This window comes from Elaeis guineensis, chromosome 10, assembly GCF_000442705.2.
Source record: "Elaeis guineensis isolate ETL-2024a chromosome 10, EG11, whole genome shotgun sequence".
In the NCBI taxonomy this organism is placed as follows: Eukaryota; Viridiplantae; Streptophyta; class Magnoliopsida; order Arecales; family Arecaceae; genus Elaeis; species Elaeis guineensis.
Window position 1 is genome coordinate 85,503,077 of NC_026002.2, and position 15,155 is coordinate 85,518,231.

Sequence of the window (15,155 nt, forward strand, 5' to 3'; positions counted from 1 at the left end):
GGGAGTGGATGAGCTTTTTTGAATGTTTGAAATTCAGAAAATCCTCTTTTTTTCAATGGAACAGTTCTATTTTAAATGCTCCTCTTTCTTCATTTTATATATTGAGCATTCCCATCAAGTTTGAAGTGAATAGAGCTTAAAACTAGCCGTTTCTGACCGTTGGGGGCAAAAAATAGCCATTGGAAGCTTTGACAGATCGAAAAAATCACATCTAAAAACTAGTCGTTGAGGCTATCTTCGAGTCGGCTTGACTTGACTTTAAGCTGGCTCAACAGCATCCACCAGAAATCGATTTTCTATTTTTCTAACAGAGCTGGCTCGGATAATCTTCGGACTAGCTCGGCTATCAGAATCCAAAAACAGCCTTCTGTCATCCTGAGAGAGCTGGCTCGAATCCATCTCGAGTTGGCTTGGCTGTGTGCCATGCTAAATTGTTGAACCCGTACCATGCCAGAGTCGGCTCGATTGCTGACAGAGTCAGCTCGACTTGCCCACACTAATTTTTCTTGAGCCAAACCCCTCCAAACATTGGTTTCTTATGTTGATCAAAGAGCTCGCTTTCTTCCACTATTTTCAACACCTAAAAAGAAAATATTAGTAATTATGTACTTTAATGTTTGGTCATCATCAAAATCACTTAGGGAGGCAACAATCTCCCTCTTTTTGATGATGACAAAATATTGAGCACTCATTAAAGAATAATTACTATGATCAAGAAGTACAATATGTACGATTTAATTACAAGACAGCCAAATGCATTCAGTTTTCATATTTTTCATATTTTCAATAATGCTCCCCCTTACATTGTGCAAAATTATTTTCAAGTTGAATTTTAAGTTCCAATTGAGCTCATTATGCTCCCCCTTAGATTATACCAAAAAAAATGTTCATTTTTCATTTTTACATTGGCTTAGATTCCAATGCTTTTAAGTGTCAATGCATGTAAGTTTCAATGTATTATCTGTTGCTTTCCTAACTCTCCCCCTTTTTGTCATCATCAAAATCACATGAAGAGAAATAGAATGAGATTGTTGGTAGATTTACCTCTGCAATTTAATTTCTAGGTTAGACTTGACTATTTAATTTAATGTAATTCTGATTAAAAATTTCTTACATGAAACATTTACAGAAAACATCCAGAATAAGAAACAAGTAGACAAAAAAGATAAAGAAAGAAAAATATGCATTAATTATTAGGTGCAGTACAAATTTGTATTGCTTACAAAATGAGACTATTCCAATAATACATCCAAAAAACAAAAGATTAACCTAGATATAGGAAAAATCTACGGTAAAGGCTCTAGTCTTCATCTGTCATTTCTTCTTTATCAGGATCAGGGGAATAGGACGATGAAGAGGAAGGGGTTTAGATTTTGCTCCGGGTGCGAGCAAAAGGGCCGAGACAAAGGGGAGGAAAGCCAGTGCCAGGTCTGACAATGGCACTGAATAAAGGTCTAGGACTGGAAGAGTAGGGCTAGCTAGTGGAAGATCTGAGCTGGGTGGAGGGTGGTGAAATTCGAGACCAAATATGACCTAATTGCTCCTGAGCTCGACGAAATGCAATGACGAAAACCTTTGTGCAGGCTTGCTGAGAAATCATGATCTCCTCAGCTCGTCGAAGAATCCTAACAACCTCTCTCTTCAACTGATCAACCACCTCAGCAGTCCCAAGCTGCCTCTTCTAAAAAATATCCAAACTTTGGGACAAATTGCTGATCTGCTGGCTCAATGAATCAAAAAGTCCCTTAGTGGATGAGACCCTGTGATATGAATTATTAAAGAGCTGAAGAGTCAGTCCGCTGATTTGTAATGGGTCTGTGGTCCACAACTCGCTCCAAGCTCTCTATCCTCAGTGTGATTCTAAACGAATCTCCACAGAGCTGCTGGATCTAGGACTGAGTGTGCTCGTGAGATACTTTTTGGCTCTGTAAGATCTGAGTCTTGAAATCCTCGAACATCCTCCCCATCCTATCAAAAATTTGATCAAGAAATCCCTCTGTAGATACTGTGTCGGACATGCGAGGTATGCGAGGGAAAGCTGGATGATGCTCATCAGCCACAGACGCGGGGTCGGAACATGAGGAGAGGATAGTGTGGAAGGGCCAGCAGCAGGTGCAGGGGGTAGTGCTCGAGCAGAATTAGAAGGGGAAAAACACTCAGAAGACTCTGAATCCTCGGGCTGTTCTTCTATTTCAGGTTGAACACCCTCAACTTGTCTGACCCACTCATTTCCCACTTTTTCAAATTTCATACGATGGAGTGTTTGTACAGAATAATAGCCAGCATGCTTGAGTGATTGATAGTCCTCTCCATCCAAATCTATGCCAGCCTCTCTAAAAATCAAGGTAAACACCATTCCATATGGCAGACAGGCCTTAATTTTTTATTTTTCTCCCACTGTCTTAATCTATTCAATCATGAAGAATAGCAAGTTAATTGCAGTACCTTCAACCATGTGAGACATAAAGCCCAAGTCCCTAGAGGAAACCCAATCAAACCTCCTAATCCTTGAAAAAAGTTTCTGTCGACCATGCTGTGGAGGAGCTTTACTTCAGCAGGTAGAAGGTTGGCATTGTTGATGTCAAATTTCTTCGGAAGTTTTCTACCCAAGAGCTTCTCCATTGCCTTAAAGTCATTTGGCATTTCAATATTCTATAGACCAGAATGGGGCATTTCCAAAAGGTGCCCCAAACTACGTTGATCCAAGACAATTTCTGCACCTTTTACTTTTAATTCAATCGACTCGGAGCCCAACTTCACATTCTCGAAAAATTCACGAACACGGTGGGGACAGGTATGTACCTCAAGCGAACATATCATTTTCCATCCTTGCTGTCAGATCCATGATCCAATCCTAAACTCTTGCTGGTCCAAAAATCCAAAATCAACCTTCCTTCCAGTTGTGACAGCTTGAGATGCCATAGAAATCCGAGCTGGAGCAGAGGTTGATGAAGATGGGATGGATCGAGCAGAGCCTCTGCGTAGCCTCTTTGATGAACGAGTTTTACTTGGTCCAGCTGTCAGTCGTTTCTTTACCTCGACTACACGAGATTTCTGAGCCATATCTCGAAAATCCAAGTAAATGAGGGATGGATGAAGGGGGAAGATGGAATATTTGAAGAGAATGAGCTTAGAGCCAGAAAATAGAATAGGCAAGCTTGGGTGAATAATGAACAGGATTTTTGAAAAAATTAAAAGTTTTAAAAGTTGAATCCCGACACATCGAGCTAGCTTGAGCATCCATTCGAGACGGCTCGACAGTCGAGTTAGCTCGACTGTAGAGTCGAGCTGACTCGACCCATAATTTCAAAAAATTTAAAAGATTTTAAATTAATTCAATAAAATTATGAAAAATAAGGATTAAGTCAAGCATTATAATAACAACAAACATACTGAAGTAAATTTATTAAAAAAAATCACAAATTCTTAATTCATCTCAAATTTCATTAAATCTATCTTCATTTAAAGGTTTAGTGAAAATATCAGCTCATTATTTTTCAATCGAGACAAATTCAAGTATAATGTTATTATTTTAAATATGATCTCTGATAAAATGATGTCTAATTTCAATATGTTTAGTTTCAGAGTGTTGAATGGGATTTTTAGTCAGATTAATGGCACTCGTGTTATCACATCTTATAAATATTTTGTTTTGCTTAATTCCAAAGTCTTTGAGTTGCTGCTTAATCCATAGTATTTGAGCACAGCAACATATTCAGCCTCAGTCGTTAATAAAGCTACAGAGTTTTGCTTCTTGCTATACCATAAAATTAAGTTCAACCTAAGAAATTGGCATGTGCCACTAGTGCTCTTCTATCTATTTTACATCCTCCATAATCTGCATCTGAGTATCCTATTAAATCAATTGAGGATTGCTTTGAATACCATAATCTCAAGCTTGGTGTGTTAACAAGATATCTAAAATTTTTTTAATAGTTAACATGTGTGATTCTTTAGGATTAGATTGGAATCTTGCATACATGCAAACACTAAAAAGAATATCAGGTCTACTTGTAGTTAAATAGAGTAGAGAATCAATCATACCTCTGTAGAGCTTTTCATTTACACTTTTACCATTTTCATCTTTGTCAAGTTTGCATGTGGAACTCATTGGTGTGCTGATCTTCTTTGCATTCCCATACCAAATTTTTTGAGCATCTCTTTTGGGTACTTGGTTTGGTTGATGAAAATGCCTTCCTTTGATTGCTTGATTTGAAGTCCAAGAAAGGTCATCTCCTCCATCATGCTCATCTCAAATTCTCCCTGCATTAACTCAGCAAATTCTTGATAAAGATCCTCATTAGTAGATCCGAATATGATGTCATCTATATATACTTGAACTACAAGAAGATCATCAATTTTTCTTTTTAAAAATAATATTGTCTACACTATCTCTGGTGAATTTATTTTTTAATAAGAATTTGCTTAGTCTCTCATACCATGCTCTAGGTGCTTGTTTTAATCCATATAAAGCTTTATTTAGTTTAAAGATATGGTTAAAGAAAGCATGATTTTCAAATCCAGAAGGTTGTTCTACAAAAACTTTTTTTAAGATATAATCATTCAAGAAGGCACTCTTTATATCCATTTGAAACAATGTAAAGTTCACGAAGCAAGCAAAACCAAGTAATAGTCTAATGGCTTCTAATCTGACTACAAGAGCATATGTTTTGTCAAAATCAATCTCTTCTTCTTGATTATATCTTTTTACTACCAGCCTAGCTTTGTTTCTAATTACATTATCATATTCATCTAATTTATTTTTAAAAACTCATTTTGTTCCAATTATAAGATGGTCAATAGGTCTACTAACTAGGATCCAAACATTATTTCTTTTAAATTGATTAAGTTCCTCTTGTATAGCAATCATCCAATTTGAATCATTTTTAGTCTCTTTTATATTTTTAGGTTCAATTTATGAGACAAAAGCAAGGTAATCAAAAGTATTTCTAAACGAAGCTCTAGTTCTTACTTCTTGTGAAGGATCACCTATGATAAGGTCTCTTAAATGGTTATGTGCATACCTCCATTCTTTGGACAGATCACTATGCTCCCTAGTTACCTCTTGTGCAGTACTCTTCTCATATTCATCATCATTTGTTGCTTCATCATCTCTTTAGATTGATTTTTCTTTCAAATTAAGTTCTTTTAATCTATTCTCCAGGATACCTGTATCATCATCAAGTCTTTTTTTCTCGAATAAGAATTGTTAGCTTCATCAAAAATAATATGAATGGATTCTTCAACAACCAAGATACTTTTGTTGAAGATCCTGTATGCTTTGCTGGATATGGAGTATCCAAAAAAGATACCTTCATCTGACATAGTATCAAATTTATCTAGATTATCTTTTTTATGATTATGAATAAAGCATTTGCAACCAAAAATATGAAAATAATTAATATTAAGTCTTTTTTTTTCAAAGCTCATGGGGAATTTTATTTAAAATCGGTTCGATTGAAATTCTATTTAGGATGTAACATGCTGTATTTACGGCTTTGTCCCAAAAGTATTTGGATAAATTTCCTACACAACATGATACGGGCTATATCTACTAGGGTTCTATTTTTTCTTTCAACTACACCATTTTGTTGTGGGATCTTTGGTGCAGAAAAATTATATTCAATTTTATTTTTATTGCAAAAATTTTAAAAATTTTGATTTTCAAATTCTATTCTATGATCACTACGAATACAAATTATTATAGTGTTCTTTTCATTTAAAATTTTTCTACAAAATTTTGAGAAAGTTGAAAAGATTTCATCTTTATGTGCTAAAAACAAAATCCATATGAATCTTGAAAAGTCATCTACAATCACAAGTCCATATTTTTTACCATCTAGATTTGTAGTTCTAGTTGGTCCAAATAAGTCTATATGAAATAATTCAAGTGATCTAGAAGTCGAAACAATATTTTTAAATTTAAAACTCTCTCTAGTTTGTTTTTCTAGTTGACAAACATCACAAATATGATCATATTCAAATCTTAACTTAGGTAATCCTTTAACTAAGTCATTTGAAATTAATTTAGATAAAGTACGCATGCTAGTATGTCCTAATCTACGATGCCATAGCCAATTAGTTTTTTTGATCTTAAGATCATTAACAACAAGACATTGGCCACTCTTCATGGCTACTTCATCGAGATCAACTAAGTAGATGTTGCCACGCCTATGTCCAATAAATTTGATGTTATCATCAAAGGGATTAGGGACTATGCAAAAAAATAACTTAAATATTACTTCAAATTTTTTATCACACAATTGACTTATACTAAATAAGTTATGCTTTAAATTATTAACTAACAGAACTGTTGGAGCACGATCTCGGCTCCTCCCACGGACCTTGGGTGCAGCGGAACCAGCAACGAACAAATCTGGAGACTTCTGAACTCGATTGAAGGCCCTTGACGAAATCAGCCTGATTGCTGTCTTCTTCGTCAGCCTTTCGTTCCAGATGAAGAACACCTCTGAAATCACCTCTAAAAAATCCAAGATCTGGTACCCAACCAGATCAGGCCTGGATCGAGATCTTCCAATTCGTAGATCTCGAATCAGGGCGTTCTAGATAGGGAAGAAGGTAGATGGAGACAGACCTTGCAGATCTGTCCTGCTGCAGCTTTTTCTGTAGATCTGTTGATGGAGATCTCACCCGCGCCTCAAACGACCTCAGATCAACTCCAGATCTGAGAGGAACTTGTATCAACCTTTTCTCAAGGGATTCCAGGTCCTGGACCTGATGCTTGGGTGACTGCAAGAGAGGAGGGGAGCAATCTAGTTGGCGGCTGCAAGGGGGAAGGGGCTTGCGCCTCCTTGCTTTTCCTGCCTTTTTGGGACCTGGCGGCAAAAAACCCTAGGGTTTCTTGCTCCTGGGGCGTGGAGAGTGGCTGGAGAGAGAGGGAGAAGAGAGAGAGAGACTTGGGAGAAAGAGTTTTGTATTCCCTTGGCTTCATCAAACCTATACACAGTACATGTATATATAAACACAGGGTCAAGTGACCCAAACCCAAAACTCCCTTGACCAACTCTATGGGAGATTAGGTTAACCCAAGCCCATGTACACCCATGACTCGACCTAATCTCACCTATCCTGGGCCCAGATCTGGCCCATAAAGAGTTGGTCCCTTGAGGCCCACATAACCTAGACCTCAAGAACCCGAAAGGCCCGCAGCCTTTCAACCTAGGGCCCAACTAGCCCTAGAGCCTCCATGAAGCCCTCATGAATGATGGACCTTGGCCTTAGCCTTGGTCCCCTGGGCCTTGGGCACACCACCTAGATCACAACAATCTCCACCTTGGTGTCCCAAGGCCTCAACCAGCTCCACTCTGTCCATCAGCCGCATCAGCTAAACACATCTCTGAAAGCTGTCCCATGGAAGTACCTTCGTAAGTGCATCAGCTGGGTTCTCCTTGGTGTGTACCTTTACCAGCTCCACCTCGCCATCCTCCACAAGCTCCCTGATCCGATGATACCGAATGTCGATGTGCTTTGTCCTTGCATGATGGACTGAGTTCTGTGCTAGTAGAAGTACACTCTGGCTGTCACAGTGCACTCTAATGGCCTCTTGAGTAAGGCCCATCTCCGTCAACAAACCCTTCAGCCAAAGTACCTCCTTAGCTGCTTCTGTCAGCCCGATGTACTCCGCCTCTGTAGTGGATAGGGCCGTGATAGGCTGCAGACACGATCTCCAAGAAATAGGACCTCCATACAAGCTGAAGATGAAGCCTGTCATAGACCTCTGGGTATCCACATCTCCACCGAAGTCTGCATCTACATAACCGCCAATCAGCCCCTGAGCCTCCCTGGACATGTCAGAGTATCCCACTGCACCTCCTCGCTGTCCATAGCAGATGCCAACTCCAACTGAACCCGCCAGGTATCTGAATATCCACTTCAGAGCTCTCCAGTGCTCCCTGCCAGGCTGCGCCATGAACCTGCTAACCTGACTCACTGCATGAACGATGTCTGACCTACAACAGACCATCACATACATCAAGCTCCCAACTCCTGAAGCATAAGGAACCGTCTCCATCTCCTGAGCCTCCACCTCAGTCTGTGGCGCCATGGTCTTCGAGAGTCTGAAGTGACCGGCAAGTGGCAGCTCCGCCGGCTTTGCTCCCTTCATCCCGAACCTCTCTAAGACCTTCTGTATGTAGCCCCCCTGAGATAGATGCAGCACCCTCCGGGCTCGGTCTCTGAAAATCTCCATGCCTAGGATCTTCCTTGCAGGGCCCAAATCCTTCATCTCAAACTCCCGAGATAAGGATGCCTTCAGATCCTGCACAACCTTCCTACTCTTGCATGCTATAAGCATGTCATCCACAAACAAGAGTAGGAACACCCTAGAACTATCCTCAAGAGACTGAACATAAACACAGGGATCAAACTCACACCTGGAAAGTCCAATGCTGCGCACATAGGAGTCGAACCGCTTGTACCATTGCCTCGACTGCTTCAGCCCGTACAGCGACTTCTGCAACAAACAAACCTTTCCCTCTGATCCTGGATCCCTGAAACCGGGTGGCTGCTCCATGTAAATCCTCTCCTCCAAATGCCCATGGAGGAATGCCGTCTTGACATCCATCTGCTCCAGCTCTAAATCCTGAGCTGCTACAATGCTCAGCAACACTCTGATGGAAGTGTGTCTGACAACGGGAGAGAAGACCTCGCTGAAGTCGATGCCTTCCTTCTGGGAGTATCCCTTGGCCACTAACCTCGCCTTGAATCTGATACCTCCCTGCTCTGAAGGCCCTTCCTTGCGACTGTAGACCCATTTGCAGCCAATGGACCTCTTTCCCTATGGGAACTGCACCAATCGCCACGTCTGGTTCTGGTGGAGAGACTGCATCTCCTCGGACATCGTCTGGATCCACCGCTCTCTGTCCTGGCTCTCAATAGCCTCCTGATACGTATATGGGTCTCCATTCGCTGTCACCAGGGCATATGACAGCGTCTCCTCGAAGCCATATCGATCCGGTTGCCTGATGGTCCTCTTGGGCTTGTGTAGGGCAACACCGATATCAGTCCTCGATCCAGCTCGCTCCTGCTGGACCTCTCCGCCTCGATCACCCATCCGAGTACTCTCCACCTGTGGAGACACCTTAGGTAGGTGCTCCACCTGAATGTCATATCCTCCCGTAGTACCTGCAAGAGGCAAAATCAAAGAGGTAAGCTGTCCAGCAGCACCCTGCTGGACCTCCTCCTGCTCCTGCTGCTCCTCCATGCCTGCTCGCCTCCGTAGGACTGACTCCTCATCAAAAGTCACATCCCGACTAATGATGACCTTCTTTTCCAAGGGATCCCACAGCCTGTATCCCTTAACTCCTCGCGGATAGCCTAGAAACACCGCCTTGCGTGATCTGGCGTCTAGCTTGCTCCGCTCACCAGCTCCAATGTGCACATAGGCCGTGCACCCAAATATCCGTAAATGGCCCAGCCCAACTGTCCTCCCAGACCACACCTCCTCTGGAAGCCTGCCATCCAACCTGGTGTGAGGTGACCGATTGACCAAGTAACCCGCTGCGTCTACTGTGTCAATCCAGAACTCCTTTAGAAGCCCTGCCTGCAGCCTCATGCATCGTGCTTTTTCTAGAAGTATTCTGTTCATCCTCTCGACCACCCCATTCTGCTGTGGAGTCTCCTTAACTGAGAAGTATCTCCTGATCCCACACTCCTCACAGTAATCCTGAAACTCTCTGCTGATATACTCCCCACCATTGTCTGACCTCAGACACTTCACGCTCCTCCCCTGCTCCACCTCAGCTCTCCAGATCTTGAACTTGGTGAAGACCTCTGACTTCTCTCTCATGAAGTAAATCCAGAGTTTTCTTGAGAAATCATCAATCAGGGTCATGAAGTATCTGGCCCCATTCCTAGCTGAAACTGGGGCTGGTCCCCACACATCCGTGTGTACTAACTCCAGAAAGGCTGCACTGCGGGCTGTACTGATGTTGAACTGAATTCTCCTCTGCTTTCCCATCTAGTAAGGCTCACAGATCTCTCCTGTAGCACCATCCTCCAGATCAGAGATGAGTCCTCTCCTGCTCAATTCCCTCAGCCCCCTGTCACCCATGTGGCCTAGGCGGTAGTGCCACATCCTGTAAGTCCTCTGCTGGTCCTGTGCTGCAGCTGCTGCATCAGACTCTCCGGTCACCACAGATCCCTCCATGCGATAGAGGTTATTGTCCAACCTCCTGTCTCTCATCACTACCATAGCTCCATTGGAGATGTTCAGTACTCCGCTTCTAGCCCTACTGCTGAAGTTGTATCCACTGCGCTCCAAGTAGCCTAGTGACATCAGATTCTTTTCCAGCTCCGGGATGTGCTTTACATTTGTCAATGTCCTCACAATCCCATCAAACATCCTCACCCTGACTGTCCCTATCCCAGCCACCTTGCAAGGATGATTGTCGCTTAGAGTCACTGATCCCTCATCTGTCTTGGTGTATGTCGCAAACCAAGACCTGTGTGGTGTGTAGTGATGTGAGCACGCAGAGTCTAGTGTCCACTCCTCTGTGTAATGCCTGTGACCATCTGATACCACAAGTAGATCATCCTCCACCTGCTGCCCAGCAACTGTACTCACTGATTCTGAGCCACTTCTTTCTCCCTTCTTGCTCTTCCATAGTGGACATTCTTGCTTGAAGTGCCCGAATTCGTTGCACTTGAAGCATTTCATCTCTTTCTTTCCCTTCCTGGACTTGGACCGCCCCCTGGACTTGCTTCTGCCTCTGCCTCTACCTGTCCTCTCCCCTACTACCAAACCCTCCTGGGGAGCCCAATCTCTGGTCAACTTTTTCCTCTGCTCATTAGACCTCAGCACCGAGACCATGTCCACATATTCCAGAGTCTCCTTGCCGTAGAGCAGTGTAGTCACCAAAGAGTCATATGATCCTGGTAGTAAACACAAAAGCAACAGGGACTTGTCCTCCTCATCCAGCTTCACCCCGATATTCATCAACTCCGTGCACAACTGGTCGAACCTCTGAATGTGGCCAATCACATCAGATCCCTCTTGCATTCGAAGACTGTACAACCTCTTCTTCATCATCAGCTTATTGCACATATTCTTCTCCATATACATGGTGTGCAACTTCGACCAAAGGCCCTTCAGGATCTTTTCTTCCAGCACCGACTACAACGCCGCATCCGCCAAACATCCTCTGATCACCGAGCATGCTTTCTTCTCCAACGATGCCCACTGTCTATCTGTCATTCCCTCAGGCTTCTCATCCAAAGCCTGATCCAGATCTGCTTGCACCAGAAGATCCTCCACCCGGATTTTCCACATGGAAAAATTTTCCTTACCATCAAACTTCTCAAAATCGACCTTCATATTGCTGCCCATGACTGGATCCAAGCCAAACAAGCAATATAAAATCAAGAAGTGTAGAATATACCTTGATGGTACCTTGCTGAAAATTTTCAGCACTTGGGATCTTCAACTTCTCGCACTTGGAACCGCTTCCTCACCACCGTGGCCCTGATACCAACTATTGGAGCACGATCCCGACTCCTCCCACAGACCTTGGGTGCAGCGGAACCAGCAACGAACAAATCTGGAGACTTCTGGACTCGATTGAAGGCCCTTGACGAAATCAGCCTGATTGCTGTCTTCTTCGTCAGCCTTTCGTTCCAGATGAAGAACGCCTCTGAAATCACCTCTAAAAAATCCAAGATCTGGTACCCAACCAGATCAGGCCTGAACCGAGGTCTTCCAATTCGTAGATCTCGAATCGGGACATTCTAGATAGGAAAGAAGCTAGATAGAGACAGACCTTGCAGATCTGTCCTACTGCAGCCTTTCCTGTAGATCTGTTGATGGAGATCTCACCCGCACCTCAAACGACCTCAGATCAACTCCAGATCTGAGAGAAACTTGTATCAACCTCTTCTCAAGGGATTTCAGGTCCTGGACCTGATGCTTGGGCGGCTACAAGAGAGGGGAGCAATCTGGTTGGCGGCTGCAAGGGGGAAGGGGCTTGCGCCTCCTTGCTTTTCCTGCCTTTTTGGGACCTGGCGGCAAGAAACCCTAGGGTTTCTTGCTCCTGGGGCATGGAGAGTGGCTGGAGAGAGAGGGAGAAGAGAGAGAGAGACTTGGGAGAAAGAGTTTTGTATTCCCTTGGCTTCATCAAACCTATACACAGTACATGTATATATAAACACAGGGTCAAGTGACCCAAACCCAAAACTCCCTTGACCAACTCTATGGGAGATTAGGTTAACCCAAGCCCATGTACACCCATGACTCGACCTAATCTCACCTATCCTGGGCCCAGATCTGGCCCATAAAGAGTTGGTCCCTTGAGGCCCACATAACCTAGACCTCAAGAACCCGAAAGGCCCGCAGCCTTTCAACCTAGGGCCCAACTAGCCCTAGAGCCTCCATGAAGCCCTCATGAACGATGGACCTTGGCCTTAGCCTTGGTCCCCTGGGCCTTGGGCACACCACCTGGATCACAACAAGAACATTATCAATGAAGATAGTAGGGATAATCGAAATTTTACCAATGCCGATTATTTTGCCTTTGCCATTGTTGCCAAAAGTAACTACTCCTTCATTTTAAGGGTGAAGAATTGCTCCTTATCATCCATCATATGCCTTGAACAGCCACTGTCCAAATACTATTTTCTTTTTGATCCATTAGCTGCAAGGCATTCCTGCAAGAGAATCAAGCAACATTCTTAAGTATCCAAATTTTTTTGGATCCTTTAGGATTAGCAATCATGGTTTTTTTTAGAATCCAGATTTTTTTAACTGTTTTTTCATTAAACTTTCTTGCATTACAAACATAAGCCTTATGTCCTACTCTACTACAGCTAAAGCAAGTGATGTGAGAAGTGCTGCCAATAAAAGGTGATGCAGTGAAGAAATTTTTAAAAAAATTTTGCTGTTTGTTTGGTTTATAACCTAGACCAGCTCTATCATATACTCCTCTTTGATTATTTAGTATCATTTGTAATTTTTCAGAGCTGCATGTGAATTTTTCTACCAACGATTTTAGTCTATCTACTTCTTTCTTTAAGATCTTATTTTCTACCTTCAATTTATTATAGTTTTCAAAGATTTCTTCCTTCTCTTTGATTAGCATCTCATTCTCAATTTTTATATCTTTGTTTTTCATGCTAATCTTCTTAAAATCTTTCATCAAATCATATAAGGCATCCTGTAGCTCTTCGAATGTAAACTCTAGAGAAGGTTCTGAATTTACCTCATCCTTTTGTGCCATGAAGCACAAGTTGGCTTCATTTTGGGTCTCTTCATCTGAACCTGACTCATCGCTGTCGCTCTATGTCGCAACCATTGCCTTTTTCTTGCTCCTTTTGAAGGTCTTCTTCAATGTTGGACGATCGGCTTTGAAGTGACGGGATCTTTTGCATTCATAGCATAAGGATGGCTCCTTTTCTTTTTCCTTTTTTTTTTTTGCCTGCTTAGCTCACCCTTGGATAGATTTCTCTTCCTAAAGCCTTGCCTTCTCTTTCCCATGAACTTCTTAAATTTTCTGATCACCAGGGCCATATCCACATCATCATCATCTTCAGTAGACTGCTCTTCATCTTCTTCAACTATAGTGGACTTTAAAGCTATTGTTTTCTTCTTTCGACTCTCCTCTTCCATGTGCTGCCCCATCGCCAACTCGTGTGTCATTAACGATCCAATAAGCTCCTCAAGCAGCAACTTGTTCAAGTCTTTTGCCTCTTGATAGCTGTGACTTTTGCCTCCTATGTTCTGAATAATGATTTGAAAATTTTTCTTACTAATTGATAAGTGGTATATTTTTATATTTATTGAAAGTATTTTTGATAATTTATGGTGCTAACATCTTCTTAAAAACCTAATTTTATGAATAAATTAAATTTTTTTGCAAAAATAAATAATTTTAAAAAAAATAAAATTAGAACATATTTATAAAAAATAGATATTAATTTAATTGAATAATTTAAGCACCAAAATAATGTAAAATTTTTGAAAAATTTAATACATATTTTTTCTTATTTTTTAGGCAAAAATCGAAGCGAAAACGGAGCCAAAATACCCTAAAAAATATTGAAAATTACCTTCAATGCACAGTGGACTGGTTGGTCGGTCCACAAAATCAAGTTCGCGGTCCACAGAATCAAGTTTGCGGTCCACAGGAACAGTTCATGGTCCACAAGCACAGTCCACGATGGAAGTTTTTTTTTCGCTGATTGACGGTCCAGATCAAATCTATCGCGCGATCCGACAGCTATGGTGGCTCCCGACTTTGAATAAGAATGATTTTGCGCAATCCGACGGCTGGAATCCCATCTGAAGCACGATCGGATGGCCAGAAACACATCTGACTTTGATAAGGATTAAAACATCAGATTTTGGGCTAATCTGGGCGGTTCAAAGGCAATCCGACGGTCAGAATTAATTTATACGAGTATAATACGATTTCTAAGGATTTTGGGACTCCTTTTGTGACCAGAAAAAGATGAAAAATTCATCTATAAATAGGGGACCCGGGAATAAGTGTAGAGAGGAGAAAAAATCAATGAAAAAGTAAGAAAAAATTAGAGAAAAAAATAAGGGAGGTTTAAGAATCCAAGAGAAAAGATGAATATGGAGCTAGAAATCTTGATGTGTGGCTAAATCTCTTCAATCCAGGAATACGATGAAGCCGGTAAACGAATTTTTATTTTCTTTCTTGTATTTAATTTTTATGCAATAAAATTATACTTTTATTTCATATCTTTTTATTTTTCTAAGATATTGATCTAGCCTACATGAACTATACCCTTCACTAACGTGCCGTGATCCCTGAATACGGTACGTGCTTAAGAGAGATAGATCGTGGTATGTTAGATTAAATCTTATATATTGTAATTGAATTTAGATAGTTTATACTCTGATAGGACGAATTATGATCTATTGATACAGTCCGTATCCCTTAGAGATAAGCTATACTAATATCTTAATTACAAGAATTAATATTGCAACATAAAAAAAAAATAAATAAATCTAATTTGCATGGTGGATTTGAAATTCCTGAATTATTTTTTTGAATTATTTTCTTTCACAAATTAATTATACTTTTAATTCAATTCTTGCTATTCTATTTCTTTTTAATCCTTCTACAATCAATTCTCTTTTATAACTTCTTAAAAAAAAAAAAGGATAATCGCCCTAA

At 41.4% G+C, this 15,155-nt stretch overlaps 1 long non-coding RNA gene across 6 annotated transcripts in view; it reads right to left on the reverse strand.

Annotated features, from left to right (window-relative positions):
• The window catches only part of LOC105035208 (uncharacterized), a 39,979-nt gene that overhangs the window by 12,156 nt on the left and 12,668 nt on the right, over positions 1–15,155 (reverse strand). Inside the window, exon 2 of one of the 6 annotated variants that reach the window (XR_002163690.3) lies at positions 4,045–4,263. The exons of 4 other annotated variants lie outside the window; for them this stretch is intronic. This is a non-coding gene — a long non-coding RNA (uncharacterized lncRNA). Of the gene's footprint in view, positions 1–4,044; positions 4,264–12,507; positions 12,661–15,155 lie in introns of all 6 variants that reach the window. One more of the 6 variants, XR_012135115.1, reaches the window with a different exon arrangement.